The 14,183-nt window shown below is 38.9% G+C and overlaps 4 non-coding genes across 4 annotated transcripts; 3 read left to right on the top strand and 1 right to left on the bottom strand.

The window, feature by feature from the left end:
* Window positions 1-739: 739 nt before the first annotated feature.
* trnac-gca (transfer RNA cysteine (anticodon GCA)) lies at window positions 740-811 on the top strand. The gene has a single exon. It is a non-coding gene; the product is annotated as a tRNA-Cys (tRNA).
* Window positions 812-2,101: 1,290 nt separating this feature from the next.
* trnac-gca (transfer RNA cysteine (anticodon GCA)) lies at window positions 2,102-2,173 on the top strand. Its single transcript has one exon. It is a non-coding gene; the product is annotated as a tRNA-Cys (tRNA).
* A 668-nt stretch (window positions 2,174-2,841) lies between these two features.
* trnac-gca (transfer RNA cysteine (anticodon GCA)) lies at window positions 2,842-2,913 on the top strand. Its single transcript has one exon. It is a non-coding gene; the product is annotated as a tRNA-Cys (tRNA).
* Window positions 2,914-5,276: 2,363 nt separating this feature from the next.
* Window positions 5,277-5,348, bottom strand: trnac-gca (transfer RNA cysteine (anticodon GCA)). Its single transcript has one exon. It is a non-coding gene; the product is annotated as a tRNA-Cys (tRNA).
* Window positions 5,349-14,183: the final 8,835 nt, after the last annotated feature.

Below are 14,183 nucleotides of genomic sequence, written 5' to 3'. Positions count from 1 at the left end.
TGGTACAGCACCTGACTGCCCCTCAAGATGTCCCCACTTCAAATCTGAGTAACCCCTGCTTTGGAAAGTGGTTATACAACTAATTCAATTGATCCATACCAGCAAATGCTTGCAATCAGTATACACGTGATAAGTGGCAATAAAAGGTTTGTAGTTTCCTTCGCTCCAAAGAACAGCAGCTGTGCATTTATTGTAAGTTATTTGTATTTCTTTCATGTCATCAGACCAGTGGAAGAAAAGTGTTCCAAATGAGCGGCCACCCACATTTCAACTGAGCACCTTTTGAGCCAGATACTCTACAACTAAGCTATACCCACTAATAACAGTGATTTGCAAGCATTAGTTTATTAGATTCTGACAAAACTTACAACATAAATAATGGAATAAATCTAAGAATTGCATTGTTTAGGTTAGTGTAGTTGTGCAAAACTGGTTAGAGTTAATAATCTTAAACATGAATTTAGGTTAATCACAGCAGGTGTGTTCTATTAAAGATCGAAACAGAAACATTTAGTCACATTTTCAAAGTAGGAGGGACCCAGATTTGAACTGGGACGTGATGATCCACAGTGAGATGCTCTACCACTGAGGTATACCCCCATCAGTGAGTTTTTGATACTGAAAAAAGATATCTGAAAAGATATTTTGAATCAGATGTGGAACAGTCCTGGATTTTAACTGTTGTGGAGGCCTAACCAGTGCTTTGGTGGTGAGTAAGCATATTGTTGATTGCATGTGAGGGGGTATAGCTCAGTGGTAGAGCATTTGACTGCAGATCAAGAGGTCCCCAGTTCAAATCTGGGTGCCCCCTACATGGGAAAGAGAAAATCCCTTTAACTAAAAAACACAGCTCTTCCACTGGTCTGATGACAACATGTTAGTAATCCTTGAACAAAATTTCAGCATACAAATAAACAATAAAAAAGCACCACTGCACTTGTTTCCATTGTAACAGATAAGGATCTGCCATTTCTTGTAAATATAAAGAAGCTATAAGTCTTCCACTGCCACGGATTGAGTATATCGTAGATCCAAGGGTTTCATAATAGAAGGACAATTGCTGGTAGTTGATCACTTCAATTAGTTGCACAGAATAGTGGACTGGACTGGATATTAGTCTGTCAGCAGCAACCACAGTATTGCATTCTGTGGATTAATTTGTGTTTTTGTTAAATCTAAAGAGCTGGAACAGCTGGCACAGTGAGCCCAGTTCAAGACACATGCTCGAATATTGAGACGAACGCTGCCTTTTCCTGAACAACCAAAAAGAAATTAAACCACAAGAGGAAGCCAGGGGGGGACCCAAAGTTGACCCAAAGTTGAAATGGGAAATGATTTATCTGCAGGCAAATGCTGTTCTGGAAACTTTGGTTTGCTTAAATGCAAGAATACCTATTCAGACCAGTGGATCAACTATGGTTGAATTAAAGTTAAAGACACATCTGTAATGTAGGGGGACCTCTTGATCTGCAGTCAAATACTCTACCACTGAGCTATACCCCCAGCATATTAATACAATGCTATGCTTATTGATCAGCAAAGCATGTATTGGGCCTCCCAGGTGATTACAATTGATTCAGATATTCAGACATATTAGTACTCAATACAGTACATCTATTTCTTGTCAATGGATTTTGACTGGAACCAGTTCTGCTCACCTACACAAACCCAAACAACTTAATCACCCTTGAAGGTGCAGGTGCAAAGATAACCATTTTCAGTAACAAAAAGGTTTAAATCAAGCTTCAATGTCAGAGGCACCCAGTTTTGAACTAAGGACCTCTTGAGCCAGATATTCTACCACTAAGCTATACCTGCTAATAACTGATTTTCAAGCAATAGTCTTAGATTCTGACAGCCTAAAAATCCCAAAACGGCCAAAAAACCATACAAACTGCAATAATTGGCATAATTATATTGTTTGGGTTTGTATAGTTACGGTGAGTCAGGTGTGTTCTATGAAGATGAAAACAACTTCTTACAGCTACCTTCTAAGCCTACATGAGGTGAGTTTTTCACACTGAAAAAAAAAATGTTGAACTGTTGTGGAGGCCTCACCAGTGCTTTGGTCATGAGTATGCATAGTGACTTGTTTATATAAGGGGGTATAGCTCAGTGGTAGAGCATTTGACTGCAGATCAAGAGGTCCTCAGTTCAAATCTGGGTGCCCCCTACATGGGAAAGAGAATTTCCCTTTAACTAAAAAAACACAGCTCTTCCACTGGTCTCATGACAACATGTAAGTAATCCTTGTTCTAAAGTAACTTAAGCATACAAATAAACAATAATGAATGCACCATTACACAGGTTTCCACACAGATAAGCATTACAGTTGCTTATAAAGAATGAAATGGCAATTCTTCCACTGCCACAGAGCAAGCATATAGCAGATGCAAAGGTTTGATAATAAAAGGACAATTGCTGGTAATTTATCACTTCAATTAGTTGTACAAGATAGTGTGACCTCTTGTTTACCACAAACCTATATCCCCAACATATCATATGCACACTATGCTTACTGGTTAGCAAAATATTTATTGGGCCTCGCCAGCAATTAAGTTTCCGATCTGTGCACACATCTGATCCAGATATTTAGATGTATTAGTCCTCTATAGAGGACACCTGTTGTGGTCAACTTGAATTCATGTCAATGTATTTCAGCTGGAACCAGTTCTGCTCACCTACACAAACCCAAACAACTTAATCAACTTAATAACTTCTTACAGCTACCTTTTAAGTCTACATTAGGTGAGTTTGCGCACTGAAAAAAAAAAATGTAACTGTTGTGGAGGCTTCACCAGTGCTTTGGTCACGAGTATGCATAGCAGCTTGTTTATACAAGGGGGTATAGCTCAGTGGTAGAGCATTTGACTGCAGCTCAAGAGGTCCCCAGTTCAAATCTGGGTGCCCCCTACATTGGAAATAGAAAAAAAATAAAAAAGACATCTCTTCCAGTTGTCTCATAACATGTAAGTGATCCTTGAACAAAACTTCAGCATATGAAGAAACTACTATTAAACTGACTGAACACTATTTATGTGAAGGGAAATGCTGTTCTTGACACTGTGCTTTGGTTGAAAGCAAGAATTTCTAATCAGAACAGTGGAACAATTATTATTGTGCCTTGCATAAGCAAGCACAATACTACTCTTCCCCGTGCTTATTATTCTTCCGTACGCTTTTTCGGCGCGCTTCTTCTCCCGCAGCTTTTGTCGCACATACACAAAAAAGGTATCAAAACGTGCGGCTCGATGAGGACATTAGTGCTATGACTTTTCTAAGAATTTCGCCAAACGGTTTGCCGGTAAATCGCCAAAAACCGGTCCAAAAAATGAATGGGTGTGTATTGCGAGAACCTCCAACTGAAAAAAACTGCCAGAGTGCGTGACATCATCGCTAGAGTGTGGGGGAGAGAGAAAAAATTGTGGAAAAATAAATTTGTAAACTGCTGTCATGGCCACAAATTTCACTCTACAGAAATAATTTATAGATAGAAACGTAGGTAAATTCGTTGGGGTCGCAGTGATACCACTGCTGAAGCTGTCAGACTAATAGTTTTGGCGGGAGACGCACTGATGCGCCAGCAACGCCCTCTCACGGCCCCATCTACTCCCATGTTAAAATGGAGAGGAGGAATCTTGAAAGGAGCTCGTTGAACCTCTTCTCTCTCAATCTCCCCAGGTCACATTTTTTAACTTTAGCCACTGAAACTCGGCAGTGCTATAGTCAACAAGATGACGACGCTCACGGTGTTTTCGGTTTTCATTTCGGTCGTTCCTGGCCATGGGTTCGAGGGGATTCATTTTAAATGTTTCTGTCTCTCTGAGGAGTTAGAGACAGAGAGAGAGCACGCGCAGCTGCTGTGGGCTCCCCTGATTGCCATGACAACCAAAGCCTGCCACACACACACACACACACACACACAGCTAGCTACAGAGAATGACAAGGCATTAATAAGCTAGCGCTAGCTGGCTAGCTAAAGATAATTAGAAGGCGGCTAACAAACAAACAATTTAAAGCTGAATGATTTTAATATTAACACAAAATAAGTTCAATACACCTTAAATATTTTACCCTACTATGAGCTGTTCCTTAATTTACATTAGCACTCCTTCAGGAGCATAATACAATTAAACACATTAACCAAAGCTAGCACTTAGCTAGCGATTAGCGCTTAGCTAGCGATTAGCATGTAGCTAGCGATTAGCACGCAGCTAAGCGCTAGCGTGTGTGCTAGCTCTAGCTAGCTACCTAAAGACAATTAGAGGGTATTAAAATGCTAGCTGAAGAGAATTAGAAGGTAGAAGAAGGTATTAGAAGCTAATTAATTAAAATGCTTTGCTTGCTAGAGAGGACAAGCTACTAATGTTTTAGCGCAAGCTAGCTAGACAGAACAAGGAATGAATGTGCTAGCACTCGCTAGCTAGAGAGGACAAACGATTACTGTGCTAATTAAACGTCACAAAAGACACTGAAATTCTTAATTAGCCATCTATTTCAACTTGTTACACCTGACACAAGTTATACAGATTTAGTAATAAAACATCAAGTTAGATTTATTTTGTGAGGAAGAAGACACTCAGACTGTTGTAACTGCCTATGACTGCACAGTAAGAATAGTTTTCTTTCTTAATTATGTATTATTTATTAATATAAATATTGTTATTCATATTATTGAAAGCATTACTTATTATTGTTGTTATTATTATTACTATTATTATTATCATTATTATTATAACTACATACTTATTATTCCCACCATTGTGGTTATTACTTATTTAGTTACTTTAGCAATTTTAATTAAACCATGACGCTTCCTGCATAATCCCAGGACAATATTATGCCAAACTCCATTTAAGAAATACCATATATTAACAATTATTTGCGCTTACATAAAAGCACATAACTGTAGAAACACAAGAAAAAAACTCATCATATCTCAACAGTCTTCTTGTTAATTCGGCATCAATATAATACATAAATACCAACTTTTTGGCCGACTTTGTCGCATCAACTCGTTACCAGCCTCACTATTTCAGTGGGAGAAGACCGTGGCAATAGATGGAAAAAACAAGATTTGTCATTAAAATACGTGGTTGTTAGTGGATCACGCGGACGCCGAATTAAACACGGGTGTCTCCCCTCATTGTACTGTAAACTACTCGGCAATGTCAGTAATGTATGGGCCAGTGTCACGGGCCAGAGCAAGGCACAATGAAAATTGCTTTAGGAATTTTCTAGTTTTTTAATTAAAGTTTCAGTCTTATTTCAAGATTAGGGGGCACCCAGAGTTGAACTGGGGACCTCTTGATCTGCAGTCAAATGCTCTACCACTGAGCTATACCCCCAACAGATATGACAGACACCATGCAAACTGATCAGCAAAGCATTTATCAATGCTTCCCCAGCAGTTAAGTTTAGATCTGATTCAGATTACCTTATTAGAGTTATACCCTCTGATACTAGTATGCTTATTGATCTACAAGATATGATTAGATTTAAAAAGTAATAAACATCAACACACATAAACAATCACCTAACTGACCTACAGGCTGCCTGTGTGTTCACTTGTGTTTTTGAGAAATCCATAGAGCTGGAGGCCCATGGGCACAGCTGGCCCAGTCATCACAGTTCAGAACTCACACTTGAATGTGGGTATCAAAGCTGCCACTTCCTGACCAGCAAAAAGGGCTTTTAAATAGCAGATACATTCCAGGGTGCACCCAGACTTGAACTAGCAATAGACATACCCCATATTCTGCCACAAATACTTTTAATATAAAATTTTCAGAGTGGATTCAAGGAATCAAGGTTATTTACAATGCAGGGTTCTATAATTAAATGTATTATTCATTTATTATTATTTTATAAAATAAAGATTGATTAATACGTCATAAAAGAATGAAGTTTTGAGTATGAATTAAGCAGTCTTTCGGTCTGGTGGTATGGCAGTGGAGGCTTCTGTACCTCTTCCCAGATGGCAGCAGGGTGAACAGGCTGCGGCTGGGTACTGTCTTTTAGTATACTTTGGGCTCTGCACAGACACGTCCCCAATTTCACTGATGCTAGACAACTGAGTACCAATGATCCTCTGGGTGGTTTTAATTACTGGCTGCAGAGTCCTTCTGCACTGGGCCATGAAGGATGCTTTCTTTCACTCTTTTGTAAAAGTTTTAACAAGAATTTGATGCAGAAATTTTGCTGTCCATTGTTTCTTCCTTTCTTAACCAGGGTGGAGATATAAAAATGACCATGACAGGTGGTCTGTGATGTTGAGCCCCAGGAACCTAAAACTGTTCACCTGCTCCACCTCAGCTCCACTGACGTAAACAGGGGTGTGTGTCTTTTCCTCCTTTTTCCCAAAATCAACAATAGGCTCCTTGCTTTTGCTGATGTTGAGCAGTAGGATGTTTTCTGTGCACCACTCTGGAAGATTGTTGATTTCCTCTCGATATGAAGACTCATCGCTGTTTGAAATCAAGCCGATGAAGGTGGTGTCATCTTCAAACCTCTCCATGTCGGGGGGTGCAGTCATGGAGTCAGCTGAAAGTTCACCTTTTTTCTCACAGCCTGAAAGAAAAAACTACTTTGATGAAGATATGACTATGGAAACAGGCACAACTGGTGTGTGAGAATTAGCACAATATCTCATTATACCAGAGACCGTAAAAACATTAGCAGAGAAGAATGAGTCCACTGCAGTCCATGTGATGTTTTTCATCTCATGGTTGTTTTGATCCAGCTGACCTCATATGTCATGAAATATATTATGTCAAAAGTAATGAGATTTAGAAAGGAAAGCAAGGTGGAAGACGTTATCTAGATAGATTGGAAAATAATTGTGGGAATAATTGTTCTGATGCAAGTAACGCACAAAAGAGATAACAATAAGGAAAAGGAAGAAGAGGAGAGGAGGATACTAAAAAGTTGATGAAGGGGGATGTGGATGAAATGGAGATGACAAGGATTATGATGATAGCAGTGATGGTGACAGTGACACTTGCACATACTCATGCTGCAGTCAGGTGCTGTGGATAAAAGTGTCCTTTAAATGGGACATATATGTCAGTACAGATGAAGACGATGTTGTCCAGTCATGCTGTCATGTGTTTATCACTAATCCAGTCATGCTATTGTACAGGTCCATATAAAGTCACAACAACATCACAACTGCATCCGCTGTTGCCACAGTAATGAGGAAAAAACGTCTGCTCCATTTCTTCCTGTTTTTTCCCTTGGCCAAGAGGTCCAATTCCCACATGACCTGTACAGGGGGAAACCGGACACACACCCACACACACAGAATATGAGCTTAGCTACTGTACATCTCCCTACATAAGAAATATGACTTCATATTTTAATTAAATACAATATTTTTTTTACATGAAGACACAGAGTGTAGAGGGCACTGAGATTTGAACTGGAGAACTTTTCAGAATGAAAAACTCATCTCCCGTCAGCTTAAAAGACAGCAGTAAAAAGTTTGTATATTCATTAGTGACAGAGCACACCTGTGGACTGTGGTCAACCAGAGTTCATGTCTATGGAGTTCAGCTATTGGTTACCTACTCAAACTAATCCAAGGGGACTTCCTGATGTAGCTCAGTGGTAAAGAGTAAGGCTTTAGGTTAAGAAGTCCCCAGTTCAAACCTGGCTTCCGATCAAGAAGTGTCCTCTAAATTGCTGTTGAGCTGACTGTGCCGACTGTGGCACCTATATAGATATGATACTACTCCACTACCCTGTGCAGCTAACTGAAGTGATCCACTATCAGCTTTTAGTCTCAAACGTATACAGCTCATCTCATCCTCTGTAGGCTTAATAAGCAGCAGTAAAAATGAAGTACCAGGGGGTATAATATGTATGTATTATCCACTGGATTTATAGCTTTTAAAATAAACTGAAAGTGATTAGTATGTTTTAGTTTCAGTTTGTCAGAAGGAGGTGATAAGTAAGTAAAAGTCTGATTGCATTAGTGCACCGAAATGAATGGAAAACAAATAACTGGATGACCGAAATCTAATTTCCCTACATGCTAGAATGGGGTTTGGAACTGTTTCACCATAAATGCCTTTTTGGGCCGTAATGTAAAGTATATGTGACTTGAAGTCAGTCGGCTCTCTTGAAGCTCTGAGGTGTGTGACTGTGTGTGAGCCTGTGTTGACTGTCTGGATGTGGGGGGTATATCTGAAGATCAGTGTGTTCTCTCAGTCAGCTCTTCCTGTATAAATAAAAGGCGATCCACAGTGTTTCACACTCCTGAACCTGGTGACAGTCATGTTTCTCAGCTGCTCCATGCTCGCTGCCTCATTGTGCTGTTTGTATATTTAGCTGCTCTGTTCCACTTCCTCTGCTGTTGACGGTGGGAAAACACAAAACAATACAGCCGTGATTCTGCCCTCCCTCTCTCTCCTTTCCTCTCTTCTCAGCATCCTCCCCTCCTCCCCTTTTCCTCCCTCACGCCTTCCCTTGACTCAGTGTTCAGTCCTCATTCACTTTCCATCTCATCAAAGCGTTCTTTGAGAAAGAAACTGTGGATGCCAATGGACAGCCATGTTTTTCCAGATAGTGTTTGATTAACACCAGTTCAAATACAATATGAGGGCAAAAATGGAATAAGAGACTGTACAGTCTAAATAAAGACCAGGGAAGGAAACGCCACCAGATATTACTCATACCCACAATTTGGCAAAGTTTTCTTGCTTGTACTATTCTTGTTTCCATTGTGAATATTCTATTGTTTACTTCAGGGTACAGAACAACTGTTTTTCCAGTGGTCATATTAACTGGTGGATTCTGAACTGCTTACTTTATTTTTTAAAAGGGTTGATATACTTGGTGATGCACATGATCAGATCACTGATTGATGCTGGTTCAGTGAGTTTCTGTGACCTTTCACCATCACAAATCCTCTCCAGGACGACACATATTGATCACAGCCCTGCAAGGGATGTAGTGGAAGTACCCGATATATGCTTTGTGACATAAATTCATGAACATTATTTATAGATGGATATATAATTATTGATGTCTTACTCCAAATAAATCAGTCAGTAATTTGTTAATATGATGATGATTAAGTTCCTTCGTGACTACAGCTGCAAGTCTAAACAATGCAGAATGAAAAAGCATTTTCTTTGCCCAGCTATTCATGTCATCATACACTTTTTATCCATGAATGTATTACCCTTTCGCTGTAAAGGCCAACTGTATCTCGGATACCGCCTATTCAGTGTTTGTTTCTCTAAACACTGAATCGGCGGGGGTGTCTGCATTTTGCAGCTGGTAATCGACAAAGAATTTCATTAGTCTGAGTTTCAGTGAGAAATGTGTAGTGGCTTGTAATCATCTAAATGCTTTTTCAGATTCCAAAAAGAATGAAGTCAATACATGTATTTCTGAATTTTGCCACTAAAACTAAATGTCACTGCATTTCTAAACCAGCAGCAGCCTTCAGAGCTTTAATTTTAACAATCAACTGCTTATTACAGTACCATGAGTTTTTACAATTTCTTACTATACCATCAGTTTCTGAAAAAATCTCAGTATATATCTAAATTTCAACTACAGCGTAAATGTTATGTTTCTTAAAGAACTCTTAGATAACAACAACTTTATGCATCAGTTCATCATTTGGTGAAGTTTTTGTCCACAATAGCTAGATGTCAATATAAATTAGCAGTGCATCAAAATCTTTCACTATATTTGTACCAGGTTTGTCTAAAGTTAATTTAAGATATTACAGATCTGCAATTACAAAATAAAGCCACGTCGACTGAAGAATCGAAACAAAAAAAGTAATCTAAATAATTATTATTTTCTGAAAATACAATAGATTTTTTTCACTTGCTTCAGGGCATAGTCTCCCCATGGTATTGTTCGTGACATCACTGGCGTCAAATGTTACCCTAGTCATGTAAACAAAGTCGAATTCTCTAAAACGTTAACTGTATCTCCATCAGAATGGTTGATACAGTGTAAATAAACCTAGCAGCTAAAGCCAAAGGTTCTCTGCCATTGATCCTGTGGGATTTATCAGGGATAATCTTTGCTAGAAGATCTAATATGCCCTGATTCAGACAGGCTGGTTAGACAGCAGCAGAATGAGTTGCAGAGGTCGTGTGTTGAGCTTGTGACCCGAGCTTGAACCCTGGTTGGGAGCACGGCGGCTGTTTGCTTCGTCCTGTAACTGGCTGTGGTGACAGAGGAAGTTGGCAGGAGGAGAAGAGGAAAGAAATTCTCTCTATTAATTAGATCAGGATATTGGACAGGAAGTTGATTAACACTCTCTCACACATGCCCAGTGAGGTTTATAAAGGGAAATGGTGAAGTGAGAGGAGAGGAGAGTGAAAAGAGAGAAGACAAAATCAAATGAGTGGAGGATCAAAACAGACAGATAGTCTGACTTGAACTAACCCAATATAAGACGCTCCTACCTCTTTTAACTAAATGTGAAAACTCCTTTGATTACTCGTGTATTAGTTGTCTGGTCAAGGGAAAATGCCTTTGTTGCTCTAAACTCAATAAAGCTTCTGAAATTAGGTGAGTCTGAAACACATTAAAACCACATTCATCTATGTCCCATTTTAACAACTTAATGTACTTAGTGTACATCCACATTAGACATCTTAATGTAAATGTGGTCTGAGTCAGTGAGTGTGTCTGCACAGATTAAATATTTACCCACCCCATGTCACAGGATGGTGATGATGTTGTTTTATTGTGCTTATGTTATGCTTGTTTTATATATATGGTGTTTTTAAGCTTAATGTTATGATTGAAATCATGATTTTAATACATGCTCTCAAGTTTGAAAATGGTTTTGAGTTTTTATGTTTTTGGTTTGACTTCCTGCCTGACACTCGCTGGACTGATTACTCACCTCTAATAACCCGGAACCTGGTCAGCTCTGACTTTCAATAGACAAGGTAACCAACCAATGGGACACGAGAGCTGACCCACAGAGAACCAATGAGCAGAATTGGTCGATACTCCCAGAATAGGTTTAGGTTAAAGAGAGATGCTGATGATTTTCAGTAACTTTCTCTTCCCTTCGAGGCAGTAGTTCCCAACCTTGTTTTGTATATGTCCCCTTAATATAACCACATAACAGGGTTTGAGTTGCAGTTATTTAAAGAGTGATTTTCCCTGCTCATATTGAGGCTTCTACAAGGCTTCTAGATCAAATACACAAGGGTTAATGGCAGTGGCCAATCTGTTGCTGGTTTACAGCACAAACACACAACATTTTAAGTGCATTAATCAGTGTATAAACTGAACAATCTATACTGCTATGGTTCACAAGCCTTATAGCTTCTGGAGTAAAATCAAACTTGCTCTTATTTGTTTTACATCTAAGCAATCTACAACGCATTCCTTTCATATGCGTCATTTTGGAACAAAAGGCCTACTTCAGTGGAAGGCAAATAGTGGCCTGTGGGCCAATTCTGGCCCTCCAACGAAATATTTTGTCCCACTGATGAAAGCTGAAGTCTTCCCTTTTATTGTTCACATCTACTACAGATAACAATATACATAATAGGAAAAAATCCTTAGAAATATGACCTCATAGCTTCTACTGCTCCAATGTAAAGAGAACTGTGCATGGTGCTACAATGAAGTCTAAAAGAATTTGTAAATAATGTGCTCAAAGCTCAACACAGAATATATATATTCACGAGTCCTTTTTGCAGAAGGAGTATTAACATTAGCCTTTACTACATTTACTAAAAGGGAAAACACATTGAACAGCCTGCGTTTACACCTTGTCTGTAAAATATTGCCCCCCTAGTGAACAGTACAGAAAGAAACTGACCCATGGTTAAACCTAGTTGCTGACTCCTGGCCCACTCGTTTACAGTAGGTATGAGAACCTGTTGGCTTGCACAGTGGCCGGCCTCTGTTTTGTTTATGTTGGATGCTCATTTGCAAGTAGAAAAGATTGGATTTGCAATTTATTGACTTATTATTTATGTTTTGTTTTTTAAGTCTACGTAAAATATTAGCACTACTGCCTGTTTCATTTTGTCTCTTAAATCTCTTAATGTTGGAAAACTCAAAACTTGCACCTGATATTGATATTGGTTCTTGTGTATGTAACTCTTTCTTACACTGTCATATTTGTATTTTTTGTTTTTTATGCGTGGAAATGAATTGTCTATGTGTCAAGACAAACTTGCCTTAAGTTGCCCTTGAGGGATGACTAGTGAAGTATTTTGAATAGAATTAAACTGAATTAATGAAATAAAGAACTATGTTGCCTCTGGCTTTGCAATGGCACAAATATAGACTCTAAGATATTGCACACCTGTGACGTCCTGTGTCACAGACAGCTGTGCAAGGTGCAGATTTGTTCTGCATAATTTCACCTGCTTAAACTCACACACACACACACACACACACACACACACACACACACACACACACACACACACATACACACACATTCGCAATACATCTCCTTCCTCTCGGACATACTGGGAATTCCATGTTGCACATCGAGGACTGACAGCAAGCAACACTGTAAACCTGATACCCTTTCAAGTTATTACACACACACACACACACACACACATACACATACACACACACACACACACACACTGTATGTATATATATAATATACACAGTTCACTGCAGTCATTATTGAGATGAGGTGAGGTGACAGCAGTATGTCCCCTCAGTCTGTCAATCATTCTGTACACTGTGCATAAAGGTAAAAGGTCAGCATTTTCATTGGTACATGACTATGTGTGTGTGTGTGTGTGTGTGTGTGTGTGTGTGCGTGCAGTCCAGGAATAGCAGCACAGGGATGGCTGCTTCCTCTATCTTCCCTCTGCAGGGAGGAAGAATCTACTGTGACCCCCGGCTTCCATGTTGACCCATCCAGCCGTGACCCTGAAATGAAACACTGGACTTACTGGAAAACAGTTGCAGTCTACTTTGGAAATGTAAGCAAATTTCTCTGGTCATTGATCTTCTCAGTTCAAGATAAAACGTATTTACGAGACACTTTGTCACAGTGGGACAAAAAATAAATTGACAGCAAAGACATGATAGATGTTGTACGTGTGAGGTCAGATGTGTGTCTATATATCTCATTTTATTAGAAATACTAATGTTTTTGTGGATAAAATGTTACCCTTTATACCCCACAGGCACTTTTTGAACGTCTAATAATACCATAAATGCTTTTAGAAATTCAAAGTATTGACGGTGTTATCTGGCCATCTCAGCGCATGACTGTAATTTGCTTCAATACCAGCTAGTCTATTTGCAATCCAAATGACTTCCGAACACAGACACGAAATAAATATGATAAGAATCAGCTTGTCATGGTGTGTATATTATATAATAATTACATTGTTAGTGTAGCAACATAAGATCTGCTGACTTTCATGCCACGTTGACAAAATATTATTCAATGCCAATACATTTTAAATGTGTCTGCGGGGTTTCTTTAATGTCTCATAGCATATTCTTGATTGCACACTATCCCAAACTCGTCTGATATTGTTTCTGTATGACACCCTAATGCATTTTTGTCTGTAACAGGTGGAGGTGACCGTGCCTGCAGAACTGAAACAGCAGCTTTGTCAGCGAAGGAAGTGCCATCTCTGGGTTTGTCCAAACTTTCTGGTCCTCTTTGTTTTGCTCTGTTTGCTAACCCCCACCCTTCAATGAAACAATAATCCAAGGAGATTACAGAAACAGATAGGGTTTTTTGGAAAAAACCATTTGCCCCAGGTCTGACTCATAACTTAAAATAAATAAATAGATAAAACTAGCTTGAATTAAGGATGATTTAATGCACTTTCTGCATCTGCTATAAGTGTATATAGTAAGTGTATTTTCATGACTAATATCCTCTGTACCTGGAAAATTCTTAATATTCCTCTTAACATGATAATGCAATAAAGATTGTCTTTCCTGTGTATCAGATTTATCATGACCTCATCCTATTTCAATGGTGCAATTGTTGATTCAAACATGGTCTCGCCAGCTAAAATCACCACCTGATTTTTCTCTCAAATAATCCTTTAATAAATTCAAACAAACTCAGCAATATCTCAGCTTTAATGTTTTCTGTTGACGCAAAAGGTTGGTTTATTTCAGCAGACTTCTTTAGTAAAATGGTCCTTTATTTCATATTATGATCACTTAAGGAAAAACCCTTTGGAAAA

The sequence above is a fragment of the Dicentrarchus labrax genome, unplaced genomic scaffold (assembly GCF_905237075.1).
Source record: "Dicentrarchus labrax unplaced genomic scaffold, dlabrax2021, whole genome shotgun sequence".
NCBI lineage: Eukaryota > Metazoa > Chordata > Actinopteri > Moronidae > Dicentrarchus > Dicentrarchus labrax.
Note: the sequence above shows the minus strand (reverse complement) of the source record. Positions and strands in the feature narration are given on the sequence as shown.